The sequence below is a fragment of the Phyllostomus discolor genome, chromosome 1, assembly GCF_004126475.2.
Source record: "Phyllostomus discolor isolate MPI-MPIP mPhyDis1 chromosome 1, mPhyDis1.pri.v3, whole genome shotgun sequence".
NCBI lineage: Eukaryota > Metazoa > Chordata > Mammalia > Chiroptera > Phyllostomidae > Phyllostomus > Phyllostomus discolor.
Window position 1 is genome coordinate 56,327,145 of NC_040903.2, and position 13,013 is coordinate 56,340,157.

Here is a 13,013-nt window from a genome sequence, read left to right on the forward strand (position 1 = left end):
ACATTCCCAAAGCACCCTTCTTAGGTGATCAATGTGTCTGTACCCACTGGACCCCATAGGATACCTACTATATGAGGCCAATCTACCAAGACTGGGAGTCACAGCAGATCTACCCAATGCACAGGAACAAACACCTAGGGGAAGGCCTCAAATGAAAGCACAGGTGAATTCTGCAAAAGAGCTAAATGTCATGGAGGCAAGGAATTTATCAGATACAGAGTTGAAAGTAATGATTATAAGGATGATCAGCAGCATGAAGAAGGACATAGAAAACATTAAATAGGACAAGTTAGAAATGAAGAATGCCATATCTGAAATAAAGAATACACTAGAAGGAATAAACAGTAGGTTAAATGAAGCAGAGGATTGAATCAGCAACTTGGAAGACAAGGTAGAAAAAAACACTCAATCAGCGTTGCAAAAAGAGAAAAAAAATTTTAAATGAGGATAGTTTAAGGGATATTTGGGACAACATGAAGATAACAACATTTGCAAAAGAGGTACTGTTAGAAGAAGAGAGACAGCAAGGAATTGAGAACCTATTTGAAGAAATAATGAACAAAGACTTCCTTAACCTGGTGAAGGAAAAAGGCACACAAGTTCAGGAAGTGCAGAGAGCCACAAACAAGATGCATCCAAAGAGGTGTGCACCAAGACACCTCATAATTAAAATGGCAACGGTTAAAACAAAGAGAGAATCTTAAAAGCAGCAAGAAAAAAGCAGTTACTTTTTTACAAGGGAGCTCCCATAAGACTCACCTGATTTCTCAACAGCCCTAATTGCTGGTATATTAACAAGGAGGCCATGATTCTGACAGGCTGCTCCCAGCCAATGACTGAGCATGACAGGGATACCAAGGAAGCCCATTCCCAGAAACACTTCAGGCCAGAAGGGATTAGCATAAAATATTCAAGGTGATAAAAAGCAAACACCTACAACAAAAAACTTTACCCAGCATGGCTATTGTCTAAAAATAGAAGGGGAATAAAGAGCTTTCCAGACAAGAAAAAGCTAAAGGACTTTGTTACCACCAAGCCAGTATTACAAGAAACATTAAAGGGCTTGCTTAGAGAAGGAGAAGGAGAAAGAGAAACAAACAGTGGAACATAGTTTAAAAAATAAAATGAAAATATATGTACCTATCAATAATCATTTTAAATGTAAATGTGGTACTATTATAGAAATTATTATATTATAGTTTGAACACATAGATTTATAATTCTAGCTTCTTGAAGTTATCATGTCCCTAACTCTGGACCCTAATGATTTGCACCTATAGCTGCATAGTCCCCATGTGTAAAGTAGGAATTCTAGCTCAGACTCTGGAGTAATTCAGATCCTCTATATGTGGTGGATAAAGAAGTCAAGGCTGGCAAATCAGCCAATACTAGATTAGGCTCCAGTGATAGGATCTTTTCCTTGAACCCCAGTATCTCCAGGAAATTGATTCCTCATTTTTACTTCTGTGTCCAAGTCCTTATCTTCTACTTTAGTAGGTCAGAAACTTGATTGCAACTTTTCTCCCTATGCTTCACTGCTCCCACCCACTGTGAACTGGATTCTTCTCCATTACCCAATTCCATCTAGCCTAATGAATGGATTGTTCCTCTAAATGTTCTGTGACTAAGTATCCAATAACTACTCTTAGACCTCCCTTTCCTTCTGGAGCTTTTCCAGTGGTTTGGGAGCTGGACATCCACCAGTCACCCACTTTTGCTGACAGCCATGTGGTAGAGCTAGTATTCATAATCTCCAAACCCTATGCTTATCTATACTAGATCCCACAATTATCCTGACATTTTCACAAGGTTCCCAAAATGAGAGATTTGGCAGAGGGGCATCTGGAAAGAAGCCCTCTTGAGAAGACTGGCTTCCTAAATAGTCATCTTACAGGGGCAAAAGCCAACTCTCTTTGTCTAGTGGATGTCAGTATTACTGAAGGCCTGTGTTCCTGAGAGGATATATTGCAGCAAACCTAGGGAATACAAGAAAAATGGCCGACCATAGGAGACCTTCTGATTTCATGGCAAAAGCAAATTTGAAACTTTCTTGGTTGATAAATCAGTTTATAAAAATATGTAAGGCTTGCAACAGCAGCCATTAGATTTAGGGAGTCAAATAGGCATCCCATATCCTGAATCAGTGTCTTTCTGAGGTAGAAGGAAAGTAATACATGTACTATATTTTGAAATAAAAGCAGAATTATAGCTTAACATTTTCAAAGACCTGGATCCCTTTGCAATCTTTATTTAGAATGTTCTGACTCCAATTCCCTGTTCAAAGTACAACTGAGAAGGGGGTCCAGATGCATGATTAAGGCCTAAACCCCAAAAATGTTTTGGATCATACAACTATTTCAGTTAAAATCGGGGGTAGTTAAGCCTAAATTATGCAATTGTTTGTGGTAACGAATGGAATATGCCTCTCAGATCTACTATTGCTGAAAGCAAAATTCACCTCCAGCTCTAATGGCTGGTATATTAACAAGGAGGCCACGATTCTGACAGGCTGCTGCTGCCAGCCAATGACTGAGCATGACAGGGATACCCAGGAGGCCCATTCCTAGGAGAACTCAGGGGTTCCTCTGATGGGTGACTTTAGCTCAGGGACTCTCTTTTGACCTTGCTGAAATGTTCTTAAAACTTTTTATTCCTTTTTTCCTCCTCCTTTCCTCCCTTGTGGAGAACAGGACCAATAAAACGGCATTGGTCCAATCAAGAAAGCATAAAGTATATAAAACAAAACGGAGTCACTCATGTCAATCATGATGGCTGTCAGTCAACCATGGCACTTTGGTTTAAGAAAGAAACAATCTAAGTCATGCTAGATACATCTAGCAAGGAGACACACCTAAGGTATCTGCACATGTGACCAGAGCAGCTGTGTCTGTGAAGCAGATAGGCTCCCAGGAAAATTCCCTACTTGCCATCAAGAGACCCAGAAGGGTGAAGTACATGACTCTCAAGGGTATGACTGAGGTAGGCTCCAGACCACTGCTGAGACAGCTGAGTTCCACACACCAGAGGGCTGCTCCACACCACACTGATCTCCCTTGGCATCGGCACCGGGGGCCCCACCCTGCTGGACTGAGGACTTTATCTGCCCTGCTGCCCATCTGGCTCCAAAAAATTCTTCCTTGCAAGATGCTGACACCCCCCTGCCCACTGTGCTTTCTCCTGGGCATCCTGACTGAGACTCTGGGACTCAGGTTTATTATTCCCTCTTGATTGCTGTGTATGTGTGTTATATTTCTCTTAGATTGTTAGAGTATAAGTAGAATATTAATGTATGTTGATGCTCTACTTTAAGTGAACCTGCCTTCAATAAAATCTAAATGAATAGCATAGTTTCCTTATGTGACTGTTGTCTATTTCTTGGTGTTGGGTGCTCAATAGGCAGCTAGCCGAGCAGTTGCCCAGCTGACTGATAGGAAAGACTGTACTGCAGATATATTCACAACACTCCCTCCCACTCTCCTTCCCTCCATCCCTTCATCTCTCTTTCCTTTCCTCCTTCCCTCTCTTCTTCACAGATCACACTGCTTCATGATCTGAGGGCTCTCCTTGCCTCCTCCTACTCCCTCCCCATTATCCTTCACAGGCGTTTTCCTCATACTCTCCTATACATCTAATCCTTTCTTAGCATCTGCTTCTCAGAGACTCTGAGCTAAATCATTATTTAACTATTTTGTTTTACATGTGAAATTTAGGACCGAACATAATGTCTGAATTTAGGACCAAATATCATTCACTAGAAGAGGGAAGACCTAATAATGAAAAATACATATGTGAATTATATTGATCAATTAACTGTTGGCCTAAATCTATAGAAAAGTATCCCAGTTCTGAGTAACTTAAAATTTCTAGGGCAAGGCCTTGTCGATTAGAAGAGCTACTGTAAGATCCAAAAGGAAGGAAGTAGGCAAGCCACTTCTCCTCATTCTAGGTTCCCTGGAATAAACTTAGAGAGGAGGCTGTGCATCTAGAAACCATTGCACAGCCTCAAAGCTCAGCTGGGGTGGACAAAGCCCTGAGGTCCATGTTATCCCCTCATTATCTATCCACTCATGCACACAGTCAAGTCCACTGAGCACCCACTATACAACATGTAGTGCACCGGACCCTGAAATAAGAGAGGTCAGACAAGAGCCTTGGGCCCTGAAATAAGAGAGGTCAGACAAGAGCCTTGCACTCAAATGGCTCAAGTCAATGGGAGAGATAAGCTTGGAAACAGATCAATGACTCAACAGAAGCCCTAAAATTGAGATATGAATTGACTTGGGAAGCCAGGTAAGGGCACATTCGATTCTGCTAGGCAGGCACACAGGCAGGTAGGCAGGCAGGCAGGCAGATATTTAAAGTGGAAACTGAAGGATGAAGCAGTTGGTCAGACAATGAAGAGAAATGAAATAAAGGAATTCCATTTAGAGCAAAATGGAGATATACCCACAAGGTCTCTGAGGCTTTGCAACACTGGTTTCTGCCAGTCTCCCAGCATCACACTCCCCGCATGTCGCCTTGCTTCCTAAGCTTCAGGCACTGAGCCTTCTCTTCTCCCTCCGGTGTGCCAAGTTCTTTCCCACTCATGCTTCCCACTCATCCAGTGACTGACTACCCATCTAGTACTTACTGTGGACCAGGCGCTGGGAGTAAAGTGAATACGACAAAAAAGTTCTCTGCTCCTCTTGATCTAACAGTCTGGTAGAAGAGACCAGATAAGCAAATAAAAGATAAGTAAAAGAATAAAAGAGAATTTCTGATGTTTGTGGTAAAGAAAATAAAACAATAATATAAGGATGAAGGCAACCTCTTGAGAGTGGGTGCTCATCGTCCTTCCTGTAAACAATTAAACTGTGAATTACCATATAATCCAGGAATTCCACTCATAGGTATACTCATACATGGCAAATAAATTGACAGTAGGGAGTTATGCAGCCCAAGTGTCCATCAGTGGATGAATAGATGAACAAGGAGTATATACATGCAATGGAATATTATTTAGCCTTAAAAAGGAAAAAATTCTAACACATGCTACAACATGGATGAACCTTGAAGATTAACATCTCACCACTCAAAATAAACCAGTTATAAAATGACAAATACTGTATCATTCCACTTAGATACTTAAAGTAACCAGACTCACAGAGAAAGGAAGTTGAACGGTGGCTGCTGGGGGCTGGGGACTGGAGGCAGGGTACAATTTTAGTTGCACCATGACGTGAATATCAGTGAACAGAACTGTTCAATGAAAAACAACACGTTTCTAAGAGGAATCCTGGAAACAGGATTTGGGAACAGTTTAGCTGGGAAATTTTAGGTTTGGTCTCTCATAAGGCTAAACTCTACACTAAACTGTATGTACACTGAAAAATGGTTGAAGTGGTCAATGTTAAGTATATTTCACCACAATTAAAAAAATAAGAATGGCATTATTTGTGACAAATTCTATTGGCTGGGAGTGACTAAAAGAACTAGCCCACACTCAAGGAGAGATTAATTAAATTCCACTTCGTGAGAGGAGGAACAAAGAGTTCATGGATGCATTTTGAAAACTGCCACACCCTTTAAAAACTTCCATTCCAAAACAGACGTAATTGGTATAAAGAGAGAAAAATACACAAACTCCTTTCACAAAGTACTCACAAACTACTTCAGTGGGTGGACTTCATGCAAAGGCTGACCTTGGAAGGCAGAGACAAGTTTGTATTCTTATGTTGCCACTTAGTGCTTGGGTTTTATTTATGTGTACCCGTAGGACTCGATCAAAATCTTAATTGTTTTCCTACAGAGAATAAAATACTGATAAAGAGGTCAGCATACATATAAAATATTTCATCCAAACTCAATGAGATATTATTCTTTTAGAAAGAAAACTTGATGTTTAATACTTTCAGTTCAAATATAAATATCTATGAGATAAGGTGTGTGGCAAAATGGCTGTAACTGATAAATACTACAAGGACTATCAAGGACTATAAACCTCCAACAGATTTATGGCTTAGAACCAGCAAAGACAAGCTCAATTCAATGTGGCAACTAATTTTACTTTGATATAACTCTGAGCCTCATTATACGGTCATTGTAGTACATTAGCATACAAAGTGACACACCCATGTCACGATGACTGGCAGTGGAAAGCCCACATAAAGACACAGTGTGGCCAAGAACCCTTGGTGGGTCACACACCTTCAGATCCCCAGCCCCCAGAATACCTGCATCATCTCAAGGACTGCATTTAAAGTTATAGCCACACAATGTTTGTAATCAGCATTTTTGTTGAATTGCTCGGATATTTAGAGAACATATTCAAGAGGCTTCTTAGTGGATGAATCCCCCTGTGATCTCTGTGCATTCACACCTGGGCCTTTCACTCACAGAATGGAATGGGGTTGGTCTCCGGCCTAGGAGGTCCTAGGAAAGCTGTGGCTGATGATAAGCACTGTCAGTAGACTCAACTGCCAATTGTCTTACTAACGCCCTTAAAATTTTGTGCCAGACCATAATCGAATAGAAAGCACTTAAAAGACAGCATCTCCACTTCTCTTCACAGCCATGTGCTAACATACTGTGTGCCTTTCTGTTTTTTTTGTTGTTGTTATTTTCTTACTTAACATGCATGCTTCAGATAAGTTCTTTTAAGTAGCTTAATTTGGTCGGTGTATAATGAGTATTTTATTTTTCTCTCTGATTATTCATTTATGTCTTCTTACACTCCTTCTGATCAGAGACAAACCCATTTCTAATTTAACCTACCACACTACATAGGCTTTTTTGGTAGTATACACGTTTTCCTTCCTCTTCTTTTTCTTTCCCCAGAGAATATTACAGAAGAGCTGTAGTTATTTCTCAACTTTAGGCAGCTGTTTTCCGGGGAACAAATCAGCAAGAGAATAAACTTAAAAAAGGATCAGCACCTTCTCTCTCGCCTTTTATTTTTTTTTATTTGTTATTTGACATGCTTGTGGTTAAACTTCCTTCAGGAGACAACAGAACTTTATGAAAGGAATTACACTTAAATTACAGCCAATTTTTACTGACTGAGCTTTCCATGTATCAGGGGCTTTCTGCTATTGCATACTTTCCCCAGCTCATTTCTTGTTCAAAATTCCTCCCTTCCCCTTCATAACTTCTCTCCTCCCCCTCCCCCTCTCCCTCCCCTACCCCCTTGCTTTCTCTAATGGGCTAAAGGAGTTGATCTTTCCACGAGTGTTTCCATTTGGGATGGGTACCAACAGTTCTGCCCATGAAGGTTACCTCTACTGCTGAGTAATTGCCACAGTTTCTCTGCCTTCCTTCCATTCCCGTATAAGCACAGGTGCCTGTAGTTTGGGAGATTTATTTCTTTTGTTTTTGTTGGGGGGGCTGGGGACAGCTGGGAGATGTCGTTTTATCTGAGGGAAATTTTCTTATGGGTATTTTTCACTTTCCTGCCAGTGGAGGAAAAAAACAAGAGTTAGATTAAGTAAAAACCAAAAAATTTAAAAATTACTGGCAATGAATTGCAGCTCAAATGACCAGGGTTGTTCCCTGACATCCCATGTTGCTCAGCACATGCGAGATTTGTACTGTGTAAGTGACCTGACCCCTCAGTCTCCAGGTTCGCTTTCCTGTACCACTAAGCCTTCATTTCTTAGCAGTCATCATTTTCAAAAAATAATAATAATTACCCATTTAATTTCTTATTTTATTACATTAGTTCAATAATAACCAACAATCAGAGGGCTCTCAAAAATTGTACCATATCTAAGAGTTTTCTATAAAAGTCTGTGTGCTATTGCTTTTAGTACAGTGAAGCAAATAATGTTTAGATTTGTGTTTCTCCCAGAAAGCTGACTCTGAAATGGTGATGAGTGTGCAGGATATTTATGGAGTGCCCCTGTGTCTCACCTGAGGAAGGGCAAGAAGAGCAGGAACCAGATCTGGGCGGATGTGAAGATGGCTAGGATGAAGTCTTCACAAAAGCTCCAGGTGCCCCACAGAGAACTCTGCACCTGGATGGTCCCATCTGAGTGAGTCGCTGGAGTGGGCCACACTGAAAAGGGCTCTCAGCCTTGGGCGAGGCACTCCTTTTCAGAGGAGGTGATTCACAAGGAGCCAACAGCAGAGAGCTGGCTGCCGGCAGCCCTCTCACAGCTGGGGGACTAAGGTCTTTATTCCCGAAGGGGGTCCAGGCGGTGCACTACACAGTGCATGACAGTCGGGATGTCCTTTTGCAAGAACACACCACAGCGTGAGTCTGAAAGTGGAGAGTTCACAGAAACCTGTGATAGATCTCCATTAGACAGAAGCCCCTTGCCTCGGAGCTGGTCCATGGCTACCAAGCAAGCTCTGACCTTAACCAGCAGGGAAAAAAACAGTAGAGGAGGAAGTTTATGTTCACTCCACCCCCAAATCTCCTTCATTATTCTATCTTGGGAGGATGGCAACTCAGGTGACAACCCCACCTAAACCCCCCAGAGCAGAAGAGTTGGGTTTTCAGCTGGGTTTCTGACACATCTGCACTTACACCTCCTCTGATCATATTCCTGCCTCAAATTTCAACCCAACAAATCGCCTTCCCCATACTGACATCCTGCTTCCTGTGTATTTGTACTAACCTGAAAATGGGACCCATGGTGAGGAAGGCGTGACTTTTCTGGAACGGTAACTTCCCCACTCCACGTTTCCCCTCCCCCTTCCAGGTAACTCCGAGCCCAGCACCCTTTCCGTGTGGGACCACCCTGAGCTCCCCCTCCATGTTCTGCAGAACCCGAACACGAAGCCTTTGAATGCCGTTTCAGAGAAGAAGGTGTTACAAGTGGGCACCACTGGCTGATATTCTGAAACAATTTGGAATAAACTCACAAAGATAACTAAAAGAATAAGACAATTTTTCTTATCCATGTCAAATCACTCTTTTTTGTTAGAGAGAATGTATTCATATTTCTCTTCAAAGTTTTCTTTCAGAGTTGAGCTTTGTAAAGAGGCACATTAAAGCATATTATTGGTTCTGTGACTTTTTTATATTTACAGAAGAAATTTTTACATTATAGCTATTTGAAATTTTTGGCTTGAATACTAAATAACAGTATATCACAGCCATTTCAGCCTGACTAGAATAAAATAGAGTTTTACGTGTGTACAATGCAAAAATAGCAGACATGGGTGTGTAAGAAGGAGGGGGCATGAATTCAGACCCTTTTGTATGTTCTTGGCTAAGTAGGAAATTTAGAGAACTTGATAGACTTTCAATTAAATAAAACATATAATGTTGAAATCAAGACTTTCCTCTATTATAAAAAGAATTTTAAAGTAATGACAAAGAAAAATCTTGAAGCCAGGCGGTAAAAGACAAATACCATATGATTTTACCTTCAACGGTAATCTAATCAACAAAACAAACAAGCAAAATATAACCAAAGACACTGAAACTGAGAACAGGCTGACAGTGACCAGAGGGGAGGAAATTTCAGGGGCAGGGGGAAGGGTTTGCAGGAACTAGTATAAAGGACACCTGGACAATAACAAGGGGTGGGGTGGAGTCGGGAGGGAGGTGGAGAGGGCTGTGGGTAAAGGGCAGAAAACTATTTGAACAACAATTAGAATTTAAAAAATGTATAAATAAAAAAGAAAGAAAAATCTTGGAGAGCAGGTACTGCATGATATATGAAGAAGAAATAAAACAAAGCAAATCAGTAAGCTATGCAAAGGGGTCTCCTAAAGAAAAAAGAGGGAAAAGAAGAAATCCCCTGGAGGCATCAGATTAATCTCAACTCTAATTCACAAAGTGATTTGAATTTCTGGCTGCTTCTGAGAGGACACATCACTCCATTGGGTTGGCGTTGTTGTCCGGGGGGCTCACACTCATTTTCACGCTGGCTGGCAACAGTGAGTGCTCAGCACCCACGCATTCTAAAGAGAGCGCTAGACACATCGACTGGCCAAAAGCAGTTCTGAAAATCCTTACTCCGTCTTGTATTTGTCTGTGAAAACGAAGCATTGGAGAGTTGAAATGACGGACCCTCCATATGTTTTCCATTGTCACATAGATAATAAGAAAAAAGCCACTATTTAACCCAGGCATGGGTTATGCTGAAATATATGCTCTTCCCACCACCCCACCCTGATTCCTGGAAAAGGTTTGTAAATAAACCAAGAACCTGTTAGTGCAAAAGTAGGACTGAAAAATTTTAAGAAAATGCCAGGACCAGATTCTTATGCTACAGATGGATTTCTATGGAATAATACTTTAGGAGAAACTAGAGACTTTTAGTTGAGCACAGAATATCTGAATCTTATAGGGTTTATTTCTTTATTTGTAGTTCTAAATATAGCATCTTTGCAATTTTCCTCGGAGAGAGCCATAGATTGCACCAGATTCCAAAGGATTTATATGACACACCAAAAAAACACTTAAATAATTTATATGTTAAGCGATCAGATGTGTAAGGCAAAGACAGTCAGAAGTAGAAACCAGAGATTATGCTAACAGAAAAGGAGGCAGGCAAATAGGAAAAAAAAAAAAAAAAAGGAAATGGGGCAGAGAAGATTAAAGCAGTTCTTGCCAACTTTCTCCACCTTTCCCTCACTTTTCTTTGTCCAATACTTTTGTTAGCTGCAGAGGAATGAATGCTGGCCTTGAGATGCATTTACCTAATACCAAGAGTTGCAAAAAAAAAAAAAAATGACAAGGTCCTTTTTTCCTCTATCTTACAGACCTGGGGATAGGGCTGGGAGGTTAGAAAGGGCACCTCTACCCTTGGAGAGTACAAGTTGGCATCATTTTTATGACTGACCTTGAGTTAAAATATCAGCAGATATGGCTGAATGGAGCCACAACCAGAGTTGAGTAAGGTGATCCGAAATCAAAAAGGTGTTCTGACTCAACAATAAACTAGGTAGCAAGCTAAATATACTATAGTATATATAGTTATATAGTAATTATAGTACATACGCATTTTGAATTTAAGGGAAATGTGAGGTTTCCTGTCATAGTTAATGGTAAGGATATGAATAAGCAAAAAGTAAATTATCAATCTAAGTAGCAGAGCGAGTTCTATGTTCTTTCTTCAGGTCAACCACTGACTGTGTCATTTCACTTCATTTACTTTTTCCAAGTCATTAAGTGTGCTAAATTCCTTCTTTTACCCACAGAAGGTTTTTTCTCTCATTTGCACAAATTTAAATGTTGTGCAAGTGGTAAAATTGGTAAATGGTAAAATTAGTAACCGAGATAGAATTTGACTTTTGGAGGTCAGTATTCTAGACAGCTCAGATCTATAGAACTGGAGACTACTTACTGTAACAATTTTAAGTGAACCCAAGGCATTCAGATGCACTTAGGCATGAACAAGAAATAAAGGGTTTAGTAGTATTAGTTTGAATGAGACTACTTTATGTAGTTCAGGTCACACATCCATGGAAGGCTGACAGTGGTTTTGCTCCAGAGACCACCAGAAACTCAAGCTGACATTAGCTCCTTTATTTTGTGACACTGTCGTCTCAGCACGTGGTTCCAAGGGCACAGTGTGAATGACCCAACTAAATCTTATTCACAGCCCAGTGGCCAGAATTAGTCACATCGTTCCAAGCTAACAATAAAAACCTATGATGAAGAAGAGTAACAGGTATGGTGATTCTTGTCATCTCTAACGTAGTATGTTTTTGGATTTTTGTGGATTGTGTCACTGCTACCATCAATTTAGAAACACGATTAAAGGACTTTTATTAAAAATCCTGATAGGAAGGAAGTTGCAGTGTCATCTTATGCAGAGTCGAGCTTTGATGTAAGAATTCTCATAAGTTAAAGAAGGTTTCAAATTCTAATGAGTACCAGAGCACTAGAGAGTTCAACAAAATTCAGTTCCCTGGTGCCTGTACCCTAGAGATTTTAACCCAATAAACTGTAGGTGCAGGAATTTGAGTTTTAAGAAGCATTTTTGAAGATTTATGTATAGGTAATCTTCAGGGTTCAATAAACACGAGCTTGTTGGTTTCTGCCTTCTGGCCATATACATCAGGGTTTCAGCATGTGTGAGAGACTGTGAGTGTGAGGTCTCACTTTGAGGAAGGAATAGGGTGCTAAGAAGCAGATGGCTGGTACTTCTCTCTCATTGATCCTCACAGACAAAAGCCTTGGTAGCTGTGGATCCCAAAACTTCAGAGGTGTGTGGAGAAAAACAGCTGAAAACGAAAGAGAGAAAGAAGGAGTCAACTGTGAGAAGCTTGAAAAATGCAGAAGAGTGGGAATAGGGATAATGAACACCCCTAGGAAACCAACCCTGTTACTGGATAGAGGGATGCATTTATCTGGGTCAGCATATGGTCTGGTGGAAAGAGAAGGTGCTGGAAGTGCTGCACGACATGGCAGACAGTCTGGAATGAGACAACATCTGAAATGTTCCACTGGGGCTCTTTTTTTCTCACCATGAGACCAAGCATCACTTGTAGGACATACTGAAGGGAGAGCCCAGCAGCAACGGTCTCTGAGGAGCCAGTCCCTGCGCACAGGGCAAGCTAGGTGGAGGACAGTGCCCTTGGTGACTCCAGGCAAGGCATTCAGATTGCCTGGCTGGGTTCCAACCCCAGTTTTGATCAGCCAGAAAAGGGAGAAAAACTGAAACCTATAGACACACCACCATCCAATGGACAGCGCAGGTTCTCTGTCCATTGGACTGGACCTCTAGTCAAGAGTCTCCACAAAGTCAAAATTGAGTATGAAAATAGTTCCAGCTTTGATAGAACCACTCTCCTCCCCACTCTGCAGGTGGATTTGGGACCAACACATACAAATGATGCTGATCCAAAGCTCCAGCTCACTCACGTTCATAGGGAAGATGCAAATTGTGCTCAGGTGAATGGAGAGATTAGCAAAAAGACCATGTGGATATCATTTGGTGATAGTAGCAGGTCTGTGTAGAACTGCCACCTATTTCAAAAAAGCTAAGCCAGAAGGAACACAACCTGGGGTCTGTGCAAAATTCTGCCCCCTAAAAAAGAAAGAAAGATGAGGAAGCTCAAAGTGCATAGGAAAA